The following is a 14,074-nucleotide window of genomic DNA, read 5'->3' on the forward strand; positions in this document are numbered from 1 at the left end:
AGTGTCTGCGGTTGGTGGCTGATTATGGGATGGATCCCCGGGTGGGGTAGTCTCTGGATAGTCCATCCTTTCATCTTAGCTCCAAACTTTGTCTCTGTAACTCCTTTCATGGGTATTTTGTTCCCTATTCTAAGGAGGAACAAAGTATCCACCCATTGGTCTTCCCTCTTCTTGATTTTCTTGTGTTTCACAAATTGTATCTTGGGTGTTCTATGTTTCTGGGCTAATATCCATTTATCAGTGAGTGCATATTTAATGACTTCTTTTGTGATTGGGTTACCTCACTAAGGATGATATCCTCCAGATACATCCATTTGTCAAAGAATTTCATACATTTATTGCTTTTAATAGCTGAGTAGTAGTACTCCATTGTGTAAATGTACCACATTTTCTGTATCCATTCTTCTGTTGAGGGACATATGGGTTCTTTCCAGCTTCTGGCTATTATGAATAAGGCTGCTATGAACATAGTGGAGCATGTGTCCTTCTTACCAGTCGGAACATCTTCTGGGTGTATGCCCAGGAGAGGTATTGCTGGATCTTCCAGTAGTATTATTACCTGATACCTTTTGTATCTTGGGTTTTTCTCTAACGTTTGGTTTTGTTGGGTTTGATTCATTTTGCCTTTGTCACTTAGAGAAAGGAAATAGAGTGTACATCAAAATCTGCCCAAATCTGCAGATTAAACTATGATTCTTTTAAAAAGAAAATAAAGTCAAACACGTAGAGAAAATACAAATGGGAAATATCACTGCAAGTTATAACTTTCCACATTTTTTATAATTCAGTTAAAATATATACAGATTTTTATCAGGAAAGAAAAGGCTCTGATCCGGCCAGATGAGCTGGCTTGGGATTCTTAACTAACCTCTATCACATGCTCAAGGCCAAATGTTGATCAGCGCCAGGGTAGCGGGAGCGCAGGGTTGCCTGACACCCGCCAGCTACCCACGACCCCCGCCGCAGGATTTTGGGACTGCTGGTGAGTGGAACACAGCTTCTGCTCCAGTCCAATCACGTGGGACCTGAGACTGCTCTGGTTGGGGAGAGAGAAATCCGGCCTACATAGGGCCACAACCCTCTTCCGGTCAGAAAAGCACCTGGGCAGCTGGGGCGCAGGGTCGGCTGACACTCACCAGCTACCCACAACACCCTCCACAGGATCTTAAGACTTCTGGAGAGTGGAACACAGCTTCTGCTCCAATCCAATTGCACGCGGGACCAGAGACTGCATTAGTTAGGGAAGCAGAAAACCGGCCTGAGTAGGACCACAGGCCTCTTCCGGCTGGACCAGCACCGGGGTACCTTCAGCTACCCACGACCCCCGCCGCAGGATTTAGAGACTGCTGGTGAGGGGAACACAGCTTCTGCTCCAATCTTTAAACAGTGACAACGATAACAACTAACCCCAGAGATTACCAGATGGCGAAAGGTAAACGTAATAATCTTACTAACAGAAACCAAGACCACTCACCATCATAAGAACCCAGCACCCCCACTTCGCCCAGTCCAGGGCACCCCAACACACCGGAAAAGCTAGACACGGATTTAAAAGCATATCTCCTGATGATGATAGAGGACTTCAAGAAGGACTTTAATAACACACTTAAAGAAATACAGGAGAACACTGCTAAACAGGCAGAAGACAATAAAGAGGAAGCACAAAAATCCCTTAAAGAATTGCAGGAGAACACTGCTAAAGAGTTACAAATCCTTAAAGAAAAACAGGATAACATAATCAAACAGGTAGAAGTCCTTAAAGAAAAACAGGAAAACACATCCAAACAGATGATGGAAATGAACAAAACCATACTAGACCTAAAAAGGGAAGTAGACACAATAAAGAAAACCCAAAATGAGGCAACACTGGAGATAGAAACCCTAGGAAAGAAATCTGGAACCATAGATACGAGCATCAGCAACAGAATACAAGAGATGGAAGAGAGAATCTCAGGTGCAGAAGATTCCATAGAGAACATCGGCACAACAATCAAGGAAAATGTAAAATGCAAAAAGATCCTAACTCAAAACATCCAAGAAATACAGGACACAATGAGAAGACCAAACCTACGGATAATAGGAGTGGATGAGAATGAAGATTTTCAACTCAAAGGACCAGCAAACATCTTCAACAAAATTATAGAAGAAAACTTCCCAAATCTAAAGAAAGAGATGGCCATGAACATACAAGAAGCCTACAGAACTCCAAATAGACTGGACCAGAAAAGAAATACCTCCCGACACATTATAATCAGAACAACAAATGCTCTAAATAAAGATAGAATACTAAAAGCAGTAAGAGAAAAAGGCCAAGTAACATATAAAGGCAAGCCTATCAGAATTACACCAGATTTTTCACTAGAGACTATGAAAGCCAGAAGATCCTGGACGGATGGTATACAGACACTAAAAGAATACAAATTCCAGCCCAGGCTACTATACCCAGCCAAACTCTCAATTAACATAGATGGAGAAACCAAAGTATTCCACGACAAAACCAAATTCACACATTATCTCTCCACGAATCCGGCCCTTCAAAGGATAATAACAGAAAAAAACCAATACAAGGACAGGAACCACGCCCTAGAAACAACAAGAAGGTAATCCCTCAACAAACCTAAAAGAAGACAGCCACAAGAACAAAATGCCAACTTTAACAACAAAAATAACAGGAAACAACAATTACTTTTCCTTAATATCTCTTAATATCAATGGACTCAACTCCCCGATAAAAAGACATAGACTAACAAACTGGCTACACAAACAAGACCCAACATTTTGCTGCTTACAGGAAACTCATCTCAGAGAAAAGGATAGACACTACCTCAGAATGAAAGGCTGGAAAACAATTTTCCAAGCAAATGGCATGAAGAAACAAGCTGGAGTAGCCATTCTAATATCTGATAAGATTGACTTCCAACCCAAAGTCATTAAAAAAGACAGGGAGGGACACTTCATACTCATCAAAGGTAAAATCCTCCAAGAGGAACTATCAATCCTGAATATCTATGCTCCAAATACAAAGGCAGCCACATTCATTAAAGAAACTTTAGTAAATCTCAAAGCACACATTGCACCTCATACAATAATAGTGGGAGACTTCAACACACCACTTTCACCAATGGACAGATCATGGAAACAGAAACTAAACAGGGACACAGTGAAACTAAGAGAAATTATGAATCAAATGGATCTGGCAGATATCTACAGAACATTCTATCCTAAAACAAAAGGATATACCTTCTTCTCCGCACCTCATGGTACCTTCTCCAAAATTGACCACATAATTGGTCACAAAACAGGCCTCAACAGATACAAAAATATTGAAATTGTCCCAGGCATCCTATCAGATCACCATGGACTAAGGCTGATCTTCAATAACAAAATAAATAATAGAAAGCCAACCTACACGTGGAAACTGAACAACACTCTTCTCAATGATACCTTGGTCAAGGAAGGAATAAAGAAAGAAATTAAGGACTTTTTAGAGTTCAATGAAAATGAAGCCACAACATACCCAAACTTATGGGACGCAATGAAAGCATTTCTAAGAGGAAAACTCATAGCTCTGAGTGCCTCCAAAAGGAAACTAGAGAGAGCACACATTAGCAGCTTGACAACACACCTAAAAGCACTAGAACAAAAGGAAGCAAATTCACCCAAGAGGAGTAGACGGCAGGAAATAATCAAACTCAGGGGTGAAATCAACCAAGTGGAAACAAGAAAAACTATTCAAAGAATCAACCAATCAAGGAGCTGGTTCTTTGAGAAAATCAACAAGATAGATAAACCCTTAGCCAGACTCACTAGAGGGCACAGGGAAAGCATCCTAATTAACAAAATCAGAAATGAAAAAGGAGACATAACAACAGATCCTGAAGACATCCAAAACACCATCAGATCCTTCTACCAAAGGCTATACTCAACAAAACTGGAGAACCTGGATGAAATGGAGAAGTTCCTAGACAGATACCAGGTACCAAAGTTGAATCAAGATCAGGTTAATGATCTAAACAGCCCTATATCCCCCAAAGAAATAGAAGCAGTCATTAATAGTCTCCCAACTAAAAAAAGCCCAGGACCAGATGGGTTTAGTGCAGAGTTCTATCAGACCTTCAAAGAAGACCCAATCCCAGTTCTTCACAAACTATTCCACAAAATAGAAACAGAAGGTACTCTACCCAACTCATTCTATGAAGCCACAATTACTCTGATACCTAAACCACAAAAAGACCCAACAAAGATAGAAAACTTCAGACCAATATCCCTTATGAATATTGATGCAAAAATACTCAATAAAGTTCTTGCTAACCGAATCCAAGAACACATCAAAACAATCATCCATCCTGACCAAGTAGGTTTCATCCCAGGGATGCAGGGATGGTTCAATATACGGAAATCCATCAACGTAATCCAGTATATAAACAAACTCAAAGACAAAAACCACATGGTCATCTCGTTAGATGCAGAAAAAGCATTTGACAAGATCCAACACCCATTCATGATAAAAGTCTTGGAAAGATCAGGAATTCAAGGCCCATACCTAAACATGATAAAAGCAATCTACAGCAAACCAGTAGCCAACATCAAAGTAAATGGTCAGAAGCTTGAAGCAATCCCTCTAAAATCAGGGACTAGACAAGGCTGTCCACTTTCTCCATACCTATTCAACATTGTACTTGAAGTCCTAGCCAGAGCAATTCGACAACAAAAGGAGATCAAAGGGATACAAATTGGAAAAGATGAAGTCAAAATATCACTTTTTGCAGATGATATGATAGTATATATAAGTGACCCTAAAAATTCCACCAGAGAACTCCTAAGCCTGATAAACAGCTTCGGTGAAGTAGCTGGATATAAAATTAACTCAAACAAATCAATGGCCTTTCTCTACACAAAGAATAAACAGGCTGAGAAAGAAATTAGGGAAACAACACCCTTCTCAATAGTCACAAATAATATAAAATATCTTGGCGTGACTCTAACTAAGGAAGTGAAAGATCTGTATAATAAAAACTTCAAGTCTCTGAAGAAAGAAATTATAGAAGATCTCAGAAGATGGAAAGATCTCCCATGCTCATGGATTGGCAGGATCAACATTGTAAAAATGGCTATCTTGCCAAAAGCAATCTACAGATTCAATGCAATCCCCATCAAAATTCCAAATCAATTCTTCAACGAATTAGAAAGTGCAATCTGCAAATTCATCTGGAATAACAAAAAACCTAGGATAGCAAAAACTCTTCTCAAGGATAAAAGAACCTCTGGTGGAATCACCATGCCGGACCTAAAGCTCTACTACAGAGCAATTGTGATAAAAACTGCATGGTACTGGTATAGTGACAGACAAATAGACCAATGGAATAGAATTGAAGACCCAGAAATGAACCCACACACCTATGGTCACTTGATCTTCGACAAGGGAGCTAAAAACATCCAGTGGAAGAAAGACAGCATTTTCAACAAATGGTGCTGGCACAACTGGTTGTTAACATGTAGAAGAATGCGAATCGATCCATTCCTATCTCCTTGTACTAAGGTCAAGTCTAAGTGGATCAAGGAACTTCACATAAAACCAGAGACACTGAAACTTATAGAGGAGAAAGTGGGGAAAAGCCTTGAAGATATGGGCACAGGGGAAAAATTCCTGAATAGAACAGTAATGGCTTGTGCTGTAAGATCGAGAATTGACAAGTGGGACCTCATGAAACTACAAAGCTTCTGCAAGGCTAAAGACACCATCAATAAGACAAAAAAACCACCAACAGATTGGGAAAGGATCTTCACCTATCCTAAATCAGATAAGGGACTAATATCCAATATATATAAAGAACTCAAGAAGGTGGACTCCAGAAAGTCAAATAACCCCATTAAAAATGGGGCTCAGAACTGAACAAAGAATTCTCACCCGAGGAATACCGAATGGCAGAGAAACACCTGAAAAATGTTCAACATCCTTAATCATCAGGGAAATGCAAATCAAAACAACCCTGAGATTCCACCTCACACCAGTCAGAATGGCTAAGATCAAAAATTCAGGTGACAGCAGATGCTGGCGAGGATGTGGAGAAAGAGGAACACTCCTCCATTGTTGGTGGGATTGCAAGCTTGTACAACCACTCTGGAAATCAGTCTGGCGGTTCCTCAGAAAATTGGACATAGTACTACCGAAGGATCCAGCAATACCTCTCCTGGGCATATATCCAGAAGATGTCCCAACCGGTAAAAAGGACACATGCTCCACTATGTTCATAGCAGCCCTATTTATAATAGCCAGAAGCTGGAAAGAACCCAGATGTCCCTCAACAGAGGAATGGATACAGAAATTATGGTACATTTACACAATGGAGTACTACTCAGCTATTAAAAAGAATGAATTTATGAAATTCCTAGCCAAATGGATGGATCTGGAGGGCATCGTCTTGAGTGAAGTAACACAATCACAAAAGAACTCACACAATATGTATTCATTGATAAGTGGATATTAGCCCAAAACTTAGGATACCCAAGATATAAGATACAATTTGATAAACGCATGAAACTCAAGAAGAATGAAGACCAAAGTGTGGACACTGTGCACCTTCTTAGAATTGGGAACAAAACACCCAGGGAAGGAGTTACAGAGACAAAGTTCATAGCTGTGATGAAAGGATGGACCATTTAGAGACTGCTGTATCCAGGGATCCGTCCCATAATCAGCTTCTAAACGCTGACACCATTGCATACACTAGCAAGATTTTGCTGAAAGGACCAAAATATAGCTGTCTCTTGTGAGATGATGCCGGGGCCTAGCAAACACAGGAGTGGATGTTCACAGTCAGCTATTGGATGTATCACAGGGCTCCCAATGGAGAAGCTAGAGAAAGTACCCAAGGAGCTAAAGGGATCTGCAACCCTATTGTTGGAACAACATGATGTACTAACCAGAACCCCGGAGCTGTTGTCTCTAGCTGCATATGTATCGAAAGATGGCCTAGTCGGCCATCAATGGAAAGAGAGGCCCATTGGACTTGCAAACTTTATATGCCCCAATATAGGGGAATGCCAGGGCCAAAAGAATGGGAATGGGTGGGTAGGGAATTGGGGGTCGCTATGGGGGACTTTTGGGATAGCATTGGAAATGTAATTGAGGAAAATATGTAATAAAAATATTAAAAATCAAAAAAAAAAAAAAAAGAATCCCAAGCCAGAGTTTAGAAAGCATAGCTACAATATTCCACATCCTGTGCATGTCTTCTCTGCATGTCATATGTACCTGGTGCCTATGCAGGCCAGAGTAAGACACTGAAACCTGGAACTGGAATTACAGACAGGTGTAAACTGTCATGTCGTGGCAGAAGTGAATCCTGGTCCTCTGAAAAAGCAGCAGATGCTCTAAACTGCTAAGCCATTTCTCCAGCCCTATTTTTTGTGAAGCACAAACATAATGATACTTAATTTTTTATTATATTTTGAAGAAAATATGGTCTCAAAGGTTTAATCTTTGACATACAAATATATTCACTATACCAATTTTGTAGTACAATACTGCTTACATATACAAATATGGCTACAAATGGGCTAAGCATTAAATTGCTAAGCATAAATAAATTACTTCTTACAATTAAATGTCCATGAACTAACACCACTAGCTGTGGTTCATTTTGAAAATGTTCTCCAATAAATTTTCTGACTTTATTTTTTAACTTAAAACCATTAAGAAAACTAATTTGTGGGGAATACAGGAAATGGCTTAATGGATAAATACTTGTCATGCAAGTGTGAAAACCAGGGTTTGGATCCCCAGCACTGACATGTGAGCATGTGAGCACAATGGACCCACTTGTAAGTCAAGCCTTTGGCAGGCAGAAAGTGTGAATTATATGCTAGAAAGCTAGCTTTCAACTGGAACAAGCCTGATTATGGAGAAAAGTGGTGAGAAGAAACCTAACCTTTCTGAAACACTGTCCAAATATGAACTTCTATTAATGCAATACTTTTCTAGACTTTTGTAATATATTTAGCAGAGACCTCATTTAAGGCCCCATATTTTATTTTACTAGATTTATTTATTTTGTTTTATGTGTGAGTGTTTTGTCTACATGTCTTTTCAGCGCCGTGTGCATGCCTAGTACCTCAGGAGATCAGAATAATGCATCAGATGCCCTGGAAGTACAATTTTGAACCACAACATCAGTGCTAGGAACTGAAGCCTAGTCCTCTGTAAGAACAAGTACTTATAACTGCTGAGCCGCTTTTCCAGTCCCTTAGTTAGCAGTGGCTTTATCTTGTCATTCTCCAAAATAAAGGAACTCAATGCCCAGCATAAAGGATGAGGAAGTGGGAAGTGCCACCAGTAGCAGTGGGGAGCTTGCTGTTTGCTTAATTTGTTGCATAAAAGCCATGTGTTCCCAGTCCCTCATCCCTAGAGCTGCAATTAACTCTTGCTGCCTGAAACCAAATGTAAAGCTGTGTTCTCCTCTGTTGCAGGATACTTAATCACATTGTGAACCCCATGGCTGTGAACTGGAAAATCCTTGTTATGGTGTAGCTCAGCCCTAGCACACACTGTGAACCCAAGAGCTAAAGTCAACCCTAGGTCAAGAGGTAGAACAAGCAACCAGCTCACAGGGAGTGAACATAAGTAAACAGAAAGGAAGGTGTTTGAGTTTAAGGGGGTTTAAGACAGCATGAAGGAGAAGAATCTTTTTCCTTCTGGGACATTAGCTGAGTAGTAAGGTCAGCTGGATGCTTTCTCTGCCTCTCTGAGTTAGCAAGCTTTCACCTCAGAATCTGGCTCCTGAGTTTCCTTTGGGAAAAACAAAAGACAAAAAACTACTCTTTACTAAGTTGTCAGTCCCTTATCTGGTAAGTTTCTACACTCTGAGAAAAGACTTGTGCTGGCTAATGTCATCTTGACACAAACTATAGTCATCTCACAGGAGAGAATCTCAATTGAGACAATGCTGTAGGCAATACTGTTGGGCATTTTTCTTAATTAGTGATTGATGGGGGAGGATACAGTCCCTTGGTGGGTGGTTCCACCCTGGGTATGTGGTTCTGAGTACTAGAAGAAAGCATACTAGGCAAGCCATAGGAGCAAGTCAGTAAGCACCACTCCTCTGTGGCTTCTGCATGAACTCTTGCCTCCAGCTTCCTGCACTGCTTTAAGTTCTGCCTTGGCTTCCCTTCCCTCAAGGGACTAAGATTCTCAGTATGTAAGCCGAATAAACCCTTCACTCCCTACACTGCTTTTAGTCATTTTATTTTTTCCCAGCAGTAGAAAACCTAACTAATGCACAGGTTTTCAACAAGTGGATAAAAGATTCTTCTTTGGCAAATTCAATTGGATGGAGAATTAAGCTTCCTGTCTTAATTGTCCTTTGCTATAGAAGAGTGACAACTACAGGCTCCAGGAGGGTTTCCTCACAGAGCACTGTTAACTTCTATGTGTCATGGGTTCCACTTGTACATTTGTACTTCAATGTGTGTTCTTTGTGCAGAACATATTTAGTGTGCATAAAAGCCAATTGGTCTAACTTTGAAAGGCAGAAATGACAGACTAAATAAACAGCAACAAAACCATATGGCAAATATCCTAGCCCAAATGTCAGGAAAAGTCCACTAAGACCCTCCATTGTTTTCTCACATCCCACATGTATATTTTAAATACATGTGAGTATGAACAGTGTTGAGTAACAGGGACTGAATCAAAGGTCAGTTTGAGAACACCTCATTCACATTGCTGATCAGTCATAGCAACCCACCTTCAAAACTTAAGACACAAAATTGCTCCTGTCTAAAAGAAATGCATGAACAAAAATGAAGCAGAGATTGAAGGAATGGCCCACTGAATCAGCCCAATTTGGCATTCATCCCATTGGAGGGTACCAATCCCTAACACTATTACTGATGCTATGTCGTATTAGGAGGGAAGAGCCTAGCATGGCCGTCCTCTGAGAAGCTCTGCCCAACAGCTGACTGATACAGATGCAGATACCCGCAGCCAAGTATTGGTGAGAAAGGTTGAGGATCCCTGTGGAAGAGTTAGAGGAAGGATTGAAGGAATTGAAGGGGATGGCAACCCCATAGGAAGACCAATAGTGTCAACTAACCTGGATCCCTGGGAGCTCCCAGAGACTGAGCCACCAACTAAAAGGCATATACCAGCTGGTCCACGGGCTCCCCAGTATGTATGTAGCAGAGGACTGTCTTGTCTATTCTCAGTGGAAGAAGATGTGCCTAATCCTGTTCAGACTTGATATCCCAGGGCAGCGGGATATGGGAGGACACCCTTGCAGAGATAAAGAGGTGGGGAATAAGGGAAGAACTCTGTAAGGGGGGTCTGGGAAGTGGTACAACATTTGGGATGTAAATAAATAAAATAATTAATTTAAAACTCATAGCACTGGGTAGCATGTTGTCATTTTTACCCCAGCCTTTTTCTTTCCTTTTTAATTTTTAATTAAATGTTATTTTAATTAAGACAGGGTCTCTTGTAGGTAATTATGACTTTAAACTTCCAAGCTTTCTGCAACTACCTCCCAAGTCCTGAAATAATTGCCTGTGACACTACACCCAGTTCTGTGTGGTCCTGAGAATCAATTTCTGCACTTTTGTGCACACTAGTGAAACACTTCCCTTGAAGAGCTTCATCTGTAGCCTTTCCCCTGGCCTTCAAAAAAATAGCTAAACCTTCTGGAAGATATCATCTCTTTTAATCCCCAAAAGTACCTTTCCTAGGAACTACTTAAAGTAGTCTAAGAACAGATAGAACAAGGCTTCTGCCATTGATTGTCCGCAGGCTAAATATTCTGTGTAAGTTTTTTGTTTAGTGAATCAAATATCTACTTTTATTACTAACACTCAAAATTAGTAGAATACATTTTCTTATACTTTTGCAATATTCTTACCTCAGCTTGAACTTCCAAAACCTGGTATTTTCTCATTACAATAGGGAACATTTTTTCAATACTCAAATCTTTTTTAAGACTTATGAAACCTTGACTTGGATTTGGATACTTTGAAGCTAGTTGACTCTTTTTCAATATTGCCTCAGTTATATTTCAGTTTAGAAAACAGAGAAAAATATAGAGTCAGAATACATTAAATACAAAAGTTTCTCTATGAGGCATGCTTATACTGGAGGCTAAAATACAGACTGAAAGAAAGCCATTCATAGAGAACAATCAGGGAACGAGTGAGAGAAACATCGTCCCATGCAGGAAGCTTCGCAGTGGGGTACCTGTTCCTCAAGGAGTCACGGAATTATTCAGAACACAGTCTGCAGCCATGTCCACTATATGACCTAACTATGACTCATTAGCTTTACCTAGTTAACTAAAAATAATTTCAGCTCTCTATACTATTGCCTACAAGCCTTGTGACTTGATTATTTATTGCCTTTCTGAAACAAATGCTGAAATCAGGTGATCTGACATCCTTGAACCTTTTCTCTTTGACTTTTTTTTCCCTTTCATTTACAGAAAAGGAAGAGGGGGATGAGGTATAGAACTTTAGAATGTGATAGAAAACTTCTTAAAATAATGATTATAGAAGATGACTTACCAATTCAGGTGAAAGAAACAAGGGTCGGTATAATAGGAAATTTTCAATTTAATCCTAAATCACATCTAATAAAATTGTTTTACATCCACAAGTTTGTGAGTGTGTGTGTGTCTGTGTGTGTGTATACATGTGGGCACCCACCTCCCTTTTCAGCAAAATACTTAGAGAGAGGGTGCCATGTGGATGTCAGGAATAAACACAAATCTACTTTTGGCATCAACAGACATAAATGCCCAACAAAGTACAGAATACACACACACAGAGGGAGAGGAAGGGGGGGTTAAAAGTACAGAGTAACAAGAATGTTAAGTTACTGCTCCAAGAACGTAAGGAAATATGAAGAAGCAGACTTGGGGGCCCTGTCAGTGATATATGAAAGTCTACTTATAAGGACAGAATGCATGGTTTGGGACCACATCGTAGCAGTCCCAGTCTTCCTTTCTAATTTGTATCCCTTTGACCTACGTTTGTTGTCTAATTGCTCTGGCTAGGACTTCAAGTACTATATTGAATAGGTAGAGAGAGAGTGGACAGCATTGTCTGTGGGACTGTGAAAGGCAGCCTGTTTTCTGGTCTAGCAAGCCTTACTCAGGAGACCCAGTAGAAACTCTATAAGGAACAGAAGATTGAGCCATGATCTCAGTCATAGGCTCCTGACATCACAGAGCCCCAGCTCCATAATCCTGTGACTATCAGTCATGTCCCCAAGCTCCTGGCATTCTGACTAGACTCCACCCTCATGGTTACCTGACAATAGCCAGGTATGTTCCTCCCCACAGTTACCTGGCAACTGCAAGATAGCCCATCACACTATAAAAGGGGCTGCTTGGCCCCTCCTCCCTCTCTTAAGCTCTCACCCCTCTTATTCTCATCTCTAACTCTCTTTTCCCCCTCCCTTTCCTCTCTTTCCACATGGCCATGGCCGGCCTCTCTCTTTTTACCTTCTCTCTTTGTCTTTCTACAATAAAGCTTTAAAACCAAGGACTGTCTCTGCTCATCAAGACTCACTGGGTTGGGGCAATAGAGCAGGCTTTCCTCTAAAGAGCCTTGTCTAACCTTCCGCTGGAAAGCCTTCCTGCACTCCAGCCACTGACCAGATCAAGGACTCCTGCCCTCACGAGGGACCACCCAGCTCTCCCTCTCTCCCTGCCCTCTTCTCCCTTAGGCCCAAGGGCTCACCAACCTACCATTGGGGGCCCCCAGTTAGTTCTCAGCTCTTTGGCAAAATATGATGTCTGGGATATCCGAGACTGAGAACCTGTCATCTCGGGCCTCTGCTAGGTCCAGAGATATCAGAATGTTTCCTCTCCATCCTCCAAGGACTGGGGTTCTGTGGCTTTCCACAAGCAGAAGCCCACCTGGGGCCACGGGGAAAGTGCACAGCAGTCCACCTGCCAGGAGCATTGAAACTCTGGTGCAACTCAAATTCTCTCCTACCCCTTTATTTCCCCACACTGGGAACCCCACAATTGTCTACTCCCTGATTTTAATAGAATTGCTTCAAGGTTCTCTCCATTTAGTTTGATATTGGCTATTGGTTTGCTGTACATTGCTTTAACTATGTTGGGTCTTTGTGTGGTTTAGGTATCAGAGTAATTATGACTTCATAGAATGAATTGGGTAGTGTTCCTTTTGTTTCTGTCTTGTGGAATAATTTGAAGAGTATTGGTATTAGGCCTTCTTTGAGGGTCTGATAGAACTCTGCACTAAACACATCTGGCATCTGGTCCTGGGCTTTTTTTTTTTTTTTTTTTTTTTTTTTTTTTTTGGTTGTGAAACTTTTAATGACTGCTTCTATTTCTTTAGTGACTATAAAACTGTTTAGATAGTTGATCTGTTACTGACTTAATTTTGGTACCTGGTATATGTCTAGAAAATTGTCCATTCTTCCAGATTTTCCAGTTTTGTTGAATATAGGCTTTTGTAGTAGAATCTGATGATTTTTTTGGATTTCCTCAGTTTCTGCTGTTATGCCCCCCACTTTTTTATTTTATTATTTTTTATTAGATATTTTCTTCATTTACATTTCAAATGCTATCCCAAAAGTCCCCTATACCCTCCCCTGCCCTGCTCCCCTAAACACTCACTCCCACTTCTTGGCCCTGGCTTTCCCCTGTACTGGGGCATATAGAGTTTGCTTAGACCAAGGGGCCTCTCTTCCCAATGATGGCCAACTAGGTCATCTTCTGCTACATATGCAGCTAGAGACATGAGTTCTGGGGATACTGATTAGTTCATATTGTTGTTCCACCTATAGGGTTACAGACCCCCTTCAGCTCTTGGGTACTTTCTCTAGCTCCTACATTGGGAGCCCTATGTTCCATCCTATAGATGACTGTGAGCATCCACTTCTGTATTTGCCAGACACTGGCAAAGCCTCACAGGAGACAGCTATATCAGGGTCCTTTCAGCAAAATCTTGCTAGAGTATGCATTAGTGTCTGAGTTTGGTGGCTGATTATGGGATGGACTGCCGGGTGGGGCAGTCTCTGGATGGTCCATTCTTTTGTCTTAGCTCCAAACTTTGT

The sequence above is a fragment of the Mus caroli genome, unplaced genomic scaffold (genome assembly GCF_978045245.1).
Source record: "Mus caroli unplaced genomic scaffold, Mus_caroli_1 scaffold_15, whole genome shotgun sequence".
NCBI lineage: Eukaryota > Metazoa > Chordata > Mammalia > Rodentia > Muridae > Mus > Mus caroli.